This window comes from Mustela lutreola, chromosome 14, assembly GCF_030435805.1.
Source record: "Mustela lutreola isolate mMusLut2 chromosome 14, mMusLut2.pri, whole genome shotgun sequence".
NCBI classification, from domain to species: Eukaryota; Metazoa; Chordata; class Mammalia; order Carnivora; family Mustelidae; genus Mustela; species Mustela lutreola.
The window spans coordinates 43,502,666-43,513,686 of NC_081303.1; the positions used below are offsets into that span (position 1 = coordinate 43,502,666).

Genomic DNA, 11,021 nt, shown 5'->3' on the forward strand with positions numbered 1-11,021 from the left:
TTTTCAACAGCATTAAAAATATAAAATACCTGGGAATTAATCTAGTGAGTTATGTTCAAGACCATTATACACAATTCTCTCCAACACGGCTGACAAATTTGCTTCTGTATAGGGCCATGTATTAAATATCTTAGGCTTATAAGATACAGATAATCTCTATCCCATTTTATTCCTTATTTTCTTGACAACTCTTTAAAATGTAAAATTTAATCTTATCTCATGGAACATACAGAGCCATGAGCTGAATTTGACCTATTGGCCATTGTTTTCTGAGCCTTTCCCCTAAAACATACCTCAGAAAAATTAAAGAAAACATAATAATTGAAGATAGAGGCCATATTCATAGATTGGAAGAATCAATATTGTGAAGATGTCAATTGTCCACAAATTTGTGTGTAGATTTAAAGACATCATTAAATGGGATTTCATCAATACTAAATGTTTTTTTTTCCCCCCAAAAGACAAGGAAATAAAAAGGCAATTCACAGAATAGAAGATATTAAAAAACATACCTGATTAAGGACTTATATCCAAAATTAAAAAAAAAAAGAATGTTTGCAACTAATGAGAAAGGGAAATACACATAAAATGAGCAAATGAACAAAATCTTTGAACAAACACTTCATGAAAGAAGATAAGAACATGAAAGATTATTTTTATCTTTACACTGCATCTTAGAGAGGATGGTAATTAAAATCACAGTGAGATACCACTATATATTCATTAGAATAACTAACCTTGTAAAGACTGATGGTACCAAGTGTTGGTGATGATGTGGATCAACCAGAAATCTCATACACTTCTCATTGGAATGTAAAACTTAAAGAAAATAAAAACATTTTCTTTGGAAATAGTTAAGCAATGTTAAACCTACACAAACCACACAAGCTGGCAATTCCATCTTTATTTGAGAAAAACAAAAGCATTCTATCTATAAAGTCTTATATATAAAAGTTCACAGCAACTCTAGTTGTAACAGTGAAATAATGGGAATTATCCAACAATGCATTAAAAAAAAAAATTCACCCCAATCAAGAGGGATTTAGTTCCAAAATGCAAGGGTGGGTTCAATATTTGCAAATCAATCAATGCGATATATCACATCAAAAAGGAAAAAGATAAATCCCATGTGTTCATTTTAATAGATGCAGAAAAAGCAAAGGACACAGTATAATGTCCATTCATGATTAAAAACTCTCAACAAAGTAAGTTTAGAGGGCACGCATCTTAACATAATCAACACTATATAAGAAAAACCCACAGTTAACATTGTCCTCAATGGTGAAAAACTGAGAGTTTTCCCCCAAAGATCATAAACAAGACAAGGATATCCAGTTTCACCACATTTCTTCAACATAGTACTGTAAATCCTGGCCATAGCAATCAGGCAAGAAAAAGAACTAAAGGCATCCAAATGGTAAGGAAGAAGTAAACTCTTCACTATTTGCAGTTGACATGATACTACACAGAAAACCCTAAAGTTTCCACCAGAGAACTACTAGCATTGATAAACGAATTCAGTAAGGTCACAGGATACAAAATCAATACACAGAAATCTGTTACATTTCTATACATAAATAATGAGGTATAATGAGAAATTAAGAAAATAATCTTGGGTGCATTGGGTTAAGCCGCTGCCTTCAGCTCAGGTCATGATCTCAGGGTCCTGGGATCAAGTTCCGCATCAGGCTCTCTGCTCAGCAGGGAGCCTGCTTCCTCCTCTCTCTCTCTCTGCCTGCCTCTCTGCCTACTTGTGATCTCTCTCTGTCAAATAAATAAATAAAATCTTTTAAAAAAAAAAGAAAATAATCTCAATTACAATCATATCAAAAATAATGAAATATGTAGGAAAAAAGTTAACCAAAGAGGTAAAAGATTTGTACTCTGAAAACAATAAAACACTGATGAAAGAAAATGAAGAAAACACAAAGAAAAAGAAAGCCACTCCATGCTCATCAATTGAAAGAACAAATATTGTTAGTACGTCCACACTAACCAAAACAATCGACAGACTTATGCAATCTCTATCAAAATACCAACAACAAGGGGCATCTGCGTGGCTCAGATAGTCAAGTGTCTGCCTTCCCCTCAGGTCATGATCTCCAGGTCCTGGGATTGAGTCCCATGTCAGGCTCCCAGCTCAGTGGGGAGTCTGCTTTTCCGTTTACCTCTGCCTCTCCCCTTGCTTGTGCTCTGTCTCTCTCTCTCTCCCTCTCTCAAATGAATAAATAAAATCTTTTAAAAAACACACAAACAGCAATTTCCACAGAATCAAAAGAAATAATCCTAAAATTTGTGTAGTACCCAAAAGACCTAAAATAGCCAAAGTAATCTTGAGAAAGAACAAAACAAGAGGTGTCACAATCCCAGATATCAAGACATACTACAAAGTTGTAGTAATCAAAACAGTCTGATACTGGCACAAAAATAGACAAATATATCAATAAAACAGAAAAGAGCTCCCAGAAATAAACCCTCACTTATATAGTCAATAATTCTTTGACAAAGGAAGCAAGAATATACAATGGGAAAAACAATCTCTTCAAACAAATGGTGCTGGAAAAACTGGATAGCTACATATAAAAGAATGAAACTGGACCTCTTTATTATATCATACACAAAATTAAACTCAAAATGGATTAAAGACCCAAAACTGAGACCTGAAACCATAAAACTCATACTAGAGAGCACAGGCAGTAAGGTCTCTGACACAGGCCACAGAAACATTTTTCTAGATATGTCTCCTGAGCAAGGGAAACAGAAGCAAAAGTAAACTATTGAGACTACATCAAAATAAAAAGTTTCTGCACAACAAAAGAAACAATACAAAACTAAAAGAGAATCTACTGAATGGGAGAAGATATTTGCAAGTAACATATATGATAAAGGGTTAGTATGCAAAATATGTAAAGAAGTTATATAACGGAACACCAAAAAAAAAAAAAAAAGACAACAAATAAATAATCCAATTAAAAAGTGGGCTGAAGGCATGACTAAACATTTCTTTAAAGACATCCAGAAGGTCAGTAGACACATGAAAAAATGTTCAACATCAGTCATCCTCACGGAAATACAAATCAAAACCACAATGAAATATCACCTCACACCTGTCTGTCAGAATGGCTAATTTCAAAAACACAAGAAAAAGCAACTGTTGGTGAGGATGTGGGAAAAAAAAATCCTTATGCACTGTTGGTAGGATTCAAATTGCTGCAGCCACTGTGGAACACAGTATGGAGGTTCCTCAAAAAATTAAAAATAGAACTACCATATGATCCAGTAAATTCTACTACAGGGTGTTTATCCCAAGAAAATCGAAACATTAATTCAAAAATGTATATGCACCCCTATATTTATTGCAGCATTATTTACAATTGCCAAATTATGAAAACAGCTCAACTATCCACTGATGAATGGATAAAATAGTAGTATGTAAATACAATGGAACTTCACTCAGTCATAAAAAAGAAGGAGATCTTGCTATCTGCAACAACATGAATGGATCTAGAGAGTATAATGCTAAGTGAAGTCAGTCAGTCAGAAAAAGACAAATGTAGTATGATTTCACTTATGTGGAATTTAAGAAACAAAAAAAAAAATGTACAAAGAAAAAAGAGACAGATGCTTAACTACAAATAAACTGATGGTTACCAGAAGGGAGGTGAGTGACAGGACGGGTGAATTACATGAAGGGGATTAACAGTACACTTACCATGATGAGCACTGAGAAATATATATAATTATTGAATCACTGTATTGTACACCTGAAACTAATATAATACTGTATGTCAACTACAGTGGAATCAAAATTTAACAAAAACTGGAATTAACCCAAACGTCCAACAGTAGGTGACTTCATAAACAAGTTGTATATTCAAAATATAGAATACTATTACTTTACAATAAAAAAGAACAAACTTATGATAAAGTTAACATAGATGAGTCTGAAAATAACTACACTGAATAAAAGACAAAATGAATACAGTCTGTAGAATTCCATTTTTCAAAATTCTAGGAACTGTAAATTATAAAGACAGAAAGCCAATCACTTTGTTGCTTGGTTACAGCAAATGGGGTCAGTTTGTGCTAGATTAAAATAGGACAAAAAGAAAAATTTTGTTCATTATTTTGATTGTAGTGATGGTTTTACTAGTGTTATAACAGACCAAAATATACTTTACAGGCATGCAGAGTATTGCATGATAATTAATCATAAATAAAGTTATTAAAAAAACAAGTAATGTCAGACACATGAATAGAGATATACAAGTAAGCAATAGAAAAACAGAAAATCCACAGGTTCAGATTCACAGATGAATTTAGTATATAAAAAAGTAAAATTTCGGGCGCCTGGGTGGCTCAGTGGGTTAAGCCACTGCCTTCGGCTCAGGTCATGATCTCAGGGTCCTGGGATCGAGGCCCGCATCGGGCTCTCTGCTCAGCAGGGAGCCTGCTTCCCTCTCTCTCTCTCTGCCTGCCTCTCTGTCTACTTGTGATCTCTCTGTGTCAAATAAATAAATAAAATCTTTAAAAAAAAAAAAAAAAAAAAAAAAGTAAAATTTCAAGTCTCTGAAAAAAGATAGACTGTCAAGTAAATGAGAATAGATAAAGAGGTGGGCATCAAAAATAAAAGTTGTATATATATTTTGATCAGCAGATCGAAATAAATTCCAAATAGATCAAAATTCTCAAGGTGAAAACTGAAACCGTAAAAGTACTATAACAAAACACAAACTGCAAGAGAAGGGTCACTCTAAACATGAATCAGAATTCAGAAGCAATTAAGGGATAAAATTATTAAATTAGCCACATAAACTTAAAATTTGCAGGGAGTTGTTCTAGTATTAGTAATGATATATTAAGTAGTAATGATATATTAATGATATATTAAGTTCTCCTGCTGTAAACTGCTAGGTCAAAATGCTGGGGGTTTTCTTTCTTTTTTTTAATTATGTTTGGTTAACTGTTGCATAGTACATACAGCATTAGTTTTTAATGTAGTGTTCAGTGATTCATTACTTACGTGAAACACTCAGGGCTCATCACAACATGTGACCTCCTTAATACCCATCACCTTGTTACCCCCTCCTCTCTTTCCCCTCCTCTGAAATCCTCAGTTTGTTTCCCGGCATCCATAGTCTCTCATGGTTTGTCTCCCTCTCCAGTTTCTCCCCCTTCAGATTTCCCTCTCTTCTCCTTTGGTACTCGTGCTATTGCTTATGTTCCACATATGAATGAAACCATATGATAGTTGTCTTTCTCTGTTTGACTTACTTCACTTAGCATAATCCCCTCCAGTTCAATCCAGTTGCATTCATGTTGATGCAAACAGTGGGTATCTATCCTTTCTGATGGCTGAGTAATATTCAATTGTATATATGGACCACATCTTCTTTATCCATTCATCTGTTGAAGGGCATCTCAGCTCCTTCCGCAGTTTGGCTCAAAATGCTGTTTTAACCAAAGTTTCTGTTTTGAATGCATGTGATAGCTACTGAAGTTGTGTTTAGGGAACTGTGATGTCAGGATCAGCAAGAAAAAGAAGCCTAGAGATGATCCTGTCACATGAGGGAGCTTCTCCCTCAAAGCAGTCACTTATTGAAAAACAACTGAAAAGCTGATAAGATGAGAGAAGTTTGACTCATGAAGCAACTAGATAAAAACTGAAATTTAAGGATCACAAAAAAATGAAGGACCTTAATAAACATTTCTTGTTTTCAGGTGGGACCCTAAAAAGCCTGACCTGTGAGTAAAAAATGTACCTGAAATAGTCCAAATCACAAGACTAAAGTCCTTAGTATTTTTGTTCCTTATTTGAGAAAGGCAATCTGGAATTGTTCCTTCTCTCAGCTTAGCTGTTGATCAGAAGCAAAACTAAATCCTATTTCAATTAAAATGACATCTTCTACACTCTTAACTTGTTAATTTTTAATATACAATATCCAGCATCAAATCAAACACATAGACAGAAAAGGGTATTTCCAAGAAAGGAAGGGACAAAATGAACAAGTAGACAAAACAGTTCCACAGGAGATCAAGAAAATGAACTTACTGGACCAAGATAACAACAAAAAAGAAACTGTGAGCAATATGTTCAAGAAATTGACAGACAATATTGAAGATTCCAACTAAGAAATGGAAATTAAATAGAAATTCTAGAATAGGAAAAGACAAATGATAAAATTAAAAACAATTAATGAATTTAACTTGAGATTAAAAAGAGCTAAAGAGAAACCATTGAGCTAAAGATAAATCAGAAGAAATCTCCAAAATAAAACATAGAGACCAAGAATGGATAATACAGAAAAGAGAACATAAAAATGAAACATGAATAGACCTAACATAAATCTTAATAGAACCACAGAATGAGAGGATAATGAGAATGAAGAGGAGTCAATATTTTAAAAGATAGTGGGTGAGAAATTCCCACTAATGAAAAAGATCAAGTGAGACATTCAAGAAACACTAGGAACTCGTGCAGGATAAGTAAAAAAGAAAATTAGACATGTCATATTGAAAGTGCTGAAAATCAGATAAGGAAAAAGAGAAATCTCAAAAGAATCCAGAACAACTATGAAAAAGGTATTGGCATTATCAGAGCAAAATTAGACCAAAAGCTGATTTCTCAATGGCAAACTTAGAATCCAAAAGACATCTTCACATCTTATTGATGCTAAAATAAAATAATTGGCAAGCTAGAATTATATACCTCGTGAATAAACCCTTCACATAAGAAGGGAAATAAAAACTGGAGTAAACCAATCTTGAGAGAATTCATTAGCTATAGACTCATAGTTACAGAAATACCAAACGGAGACTTTAAGGCAAAGAAAAAAATGATCATAGAGGAACTAAAGTAATAAAAAAAAAGAATAAAGAACAACATGAGTACATGTAAATAAATATTGACTCTGAAAACAGTAATAATAATAATTTGGGATTAACAAAATAATAACATAAAAGGCAAGATATACTGAATGGAATTAAGAGATTCTCAAATCCTGTGTTGTCCACCATATGCTAAAAAGTTCTAATTCATATCTAACTTAAATAACTCAAAGATGTTTGTTATGATCTCTGGGTAACTACTAAAATCAATATTAAAAGAGAGGGAGATTGGCCATTGAAAAAAGAATCCAGAAGAAGGAAAGAGAGAAAAATAAACAAAGCAGGTGAAAAAATAGAGAAATATAGTAAGATGGTAGATTTAAAACCAAATATGATAACTATTTAAATGTAAATTGACCAAATTATTCATTTAAAAAGGTAATAATTGGGGCACCTGGGTCGCTCAGTGGGTTAAGCTTCTGCCTTCGGCTCAGGTCATGATCTCGGGATCCTGGGATTGAGCCCTGTATCTCTGCTCAGCGGGGAGCCTGCTTCCCCCTCTCTCTCTGCCTGCCTCTCTGCCTACTTGTGATCCCTTGTCTGTCAAATAAATAAATAAAATCTTAAAAAAACAAAGACAATAATTGACAGACTGGATTAATAAACACCAACACTTGCTACATGATGATTACTATAGACAAACATATATAAATTTAAAGAAAAGTTAAAAGTAAATATTTGGAAAATGATGCACTATATAAGTACTAACCAAAATAGACTGATGTAACTATTTTAATATCAGACAAAGTAAATTTTAACAGAAGATGAGTTACTTGTGGTAGGACATTTCATAATAATACAATTTGTAATCTATGAAGAAGATACAGCAATTTCAAATATGTATGCCCATATGAAATTATCTATATATTTCATATATTTATACATTTCTATTTATCTATCCATATGTGTGTATATATATAATTACTATTTTACATCCTGATATAAGAAGATAGGAATACTATAATATTTTGTACATTAATTATTATATATAACATCATTATATACTTATTAATGGCAAAATGTAACTTAAAAACCCCACATATTTGGAAATGCATTAATACATGGATAGCCCATGAGGAAATAGCTCATAGATAAAAGAAAATAATCACAATGAAAATTAGGAAATATTTTGAACTGAATAATAATTTTAAAATATGTGTCAATCACCTCTTGGCCTTTTGGCTAAGATCAAGTATAGTATCTGTTCTTATCAGTTTAAAATACGCATCAAGGGGCACTTGGCTGGCTCAGTGGGTTAAGCCTCTGCCTTCAATTCAGGTCATGATCTCAGGGTTCTGGGATCAAGCCCTACATGGGGCTCTCTGCTCACCGGGGAGCCTGCTTCCTCCTCTCTCTGCCTGCCTCTCTGCCTACCTGTGATCTCTCTCCCTCTCTGTCAAATAAATAAATAAAATCTTAAAAAAAAATCAAAACAAGTGAGATACAGCTAAAATCATATTTAGATGGCAATTTTAATTTTCTTTTGCAATATTAAATTTAAATGCATATACTAGAGATTTAAAAAACCTGAAAATATTGATCTACATTTCAAGAAATTACCAAAAAAAAAAAATTTCAAAGAGATTACAAGGCTGGAAATAACAAAGAACTGATATCAATAAAATGGAAAACAACCATTTAACAGACAAGCTCAATGAAAAAAAAATTCTTCTGGTAAAAACCAAAACCACATATAATTGACAAACCCATTAGAAGAATTACTTTCCTGTGTGCCACTTATTAAGCTGTTGTTTATTGATTCAAGTCCACCCTTCAATACTCTGCATTGTGATGTTGGGCCAGAACTCAGCTTTGCAGGCTGGGTCCCTTTAGTCTCTATCAGTAGAGAATAATAGTGAAGATTTAGAGGAAACAAGAAAAACATAGTTGGAAAGTGACATTCAAGCCCTCCTTCTTGTAAAAGTACCAAAAAGAAAAGACACTATCAAGAAAGTTAAAAGAGGACCCCAGAATAGGAGAAAATATTTGTATATTTAAGGATCTGGTATAAAGAATATATTTTGTAAAACTTATAAATCAAAAACAAAGTACAGTAATGCAGCTTTAAAAATGAGCATTGGATTTGAATAGACACTTCTGTAAAGAAGGTAATGGCCAAGAAACATATGAAAAGATGATCAACATCATAGCCTTTATGGAAATGTAAATCAAAATTACAATTAGGTACTTACCACTTCATACCCACTAGATGCCCTTAATTAAAAAGACTGATAACAACAGGCATTGGCAAGGATGTGAAGTTGGAACACTCATACATTGCTGATGGAAACATACAACGGGGCACCCACTTTGGAAAACATTCTCAAATGTCAGTTCCTCAAAATGTTTAACATAAAGTTACCATATGACTCAGCAGTCCCACTCATAGGAGAACTGAAAACTCATGTTCACACAAAAACTTGTGCATGAATATTCATAGCTACATTATTTATAGTGGCCCCAAAGTGGTAAAAGCCCAATGTCTATTAGCTTAAAAATGGATAAACACAATGTGGTATAGTTTTACATTAAATATTATTCTGTTGTAAAAAGGAATAAAGTATTGATACATCCTATAAGATGGATGAACTTTGAAAAATTATGCTATGTGACAGAAGTGATTCTATTTACATGATTCTATGATTCTATTTATATGAAATATACAGGGCAGTTCACAAAGACAAAGATTAGTAGTTGTTAAAGGCTAGGAAGGGGGCAATGGAGAATAACTGTTAACGGGTACAGGTTTCTTTTTGGGATGATGAAACTCTTCTAAAACTAGATTGTGGTAATAGTTGTACACCTTTGCAAATATCCTGAGATTTATTGAATGTACACTGTAAAATGATAAGCCAGATGGCATACAAATTATACCTCAATAAAAATGGTATATTTGTTTTTGTAATTGTAATAGTATGTAATCATTTTTATGCATTAAAAAAGAGTACTTTTTGTTTGTATGGTATGGTCACATGTTTAGAAAAGAATTATACCGAGTGAAGACTGGAAGACATTGCACCAAAATATGACTAGAAATCTTCTCTGAGTGGTGGGGTGATGTAAGATTGACCTTCCCTCCCTCCCTTCCTTCCTTCCTCTCTCTCTTAAGATTTATTTATTTATTTATTTGAGAGAAAGAGAGAAAGAGGGCGGAGGAGCAGAAGGAGAGGGAGAGAATTTCAAGCGACTCCCCATGGATCTTGGAGACTGACCATGGGCTTGGCTCCATGACCCTGAGATCATGACCTGTGCCCATATCAAAGGTGGATACTTAACTGACTGAGCCACCCAGGTGTCTCACATTTTCTTTTCTTTAATTAAAAAAAAAACAAAAACAAAAACAAAAAGCCGTTTCAACTCTATGGAAAACATGTGTTATTATAATTTTTTTTAAAATACCATAAAGAATAAATGTCAGATAATGTCATAGTACTTGTGGTCTCATACAGACTCCAGACTCCAAAGTCAGAGCTTTGTCACATATGTTGGGCAAGGAATAAGAAAGGTTTTGGGGGGTTTTCCCCCCATCCTATCATGAAAACATCATGACTCTAAAAACTTCACGTAGTCTTAGGGAGTTCTCTGCTAAATAAAGGGGAACATTTTGCTTCCAAACTTATTGAGGTATAATTGATAAATTGTAAGATTTAAAATGTACAACATAGGGGTACCTGGGTGGCTTAGTTGGTTAAGCATCTGCCTTTTGGCTCAGCTCATGACCCCAGGGTCCTGGATCGAGCCCCACACTGGGCCTCCTGGTCAGTGGGTGTCTGCTTCTCCTTCTCCCTCTACCCCTCCCTAGTCTCTCTCTCAAATAAATAAGTGAAATATTTAAAAATAAAGAAAGTATACAACATGATGATTTGATATACATGTACATTGGGGAAGGATTCCAACCATCAAGTTAATGGACACATCCATTACCTCATATATTTCCTTTTATCTGTGAGGATATTTAAGTCCTACCCTTTAGCGAATTTCAATTATTCAATACAGTGTTACCAACTTAGTCACCATGCTATCCATCTGATTCTCAGACCTTATTCATCTAATAACTGAAAATCTGTACCCTTTACTAATCTCTCCCTATTTCCCCTAACTTTTGAGCCCCTGCCAACCAAGCTTCTACTCTC

The 11,021-nt window shown here is 33.7% G+C and overlaps 1 non-coding gene across 1 annotated transcript; it reads left to right on the plus strand.

The window, feature by feature from the left end:
- Positions 1-8,050: 8,050 nt before the first annotated feature.
- On the plus strand, positions 8,051-8,238 carry LOC131815426 (U2 spliceosomal RNA). The gene has a single exon (XR_009347739.1). It is a non-coding gene; the product is annotated as a U2 spliceosomal RNA (small nuclear RNA).
- Positions 8,239-11,021: the final 2,783 nt, after the last annotated feature.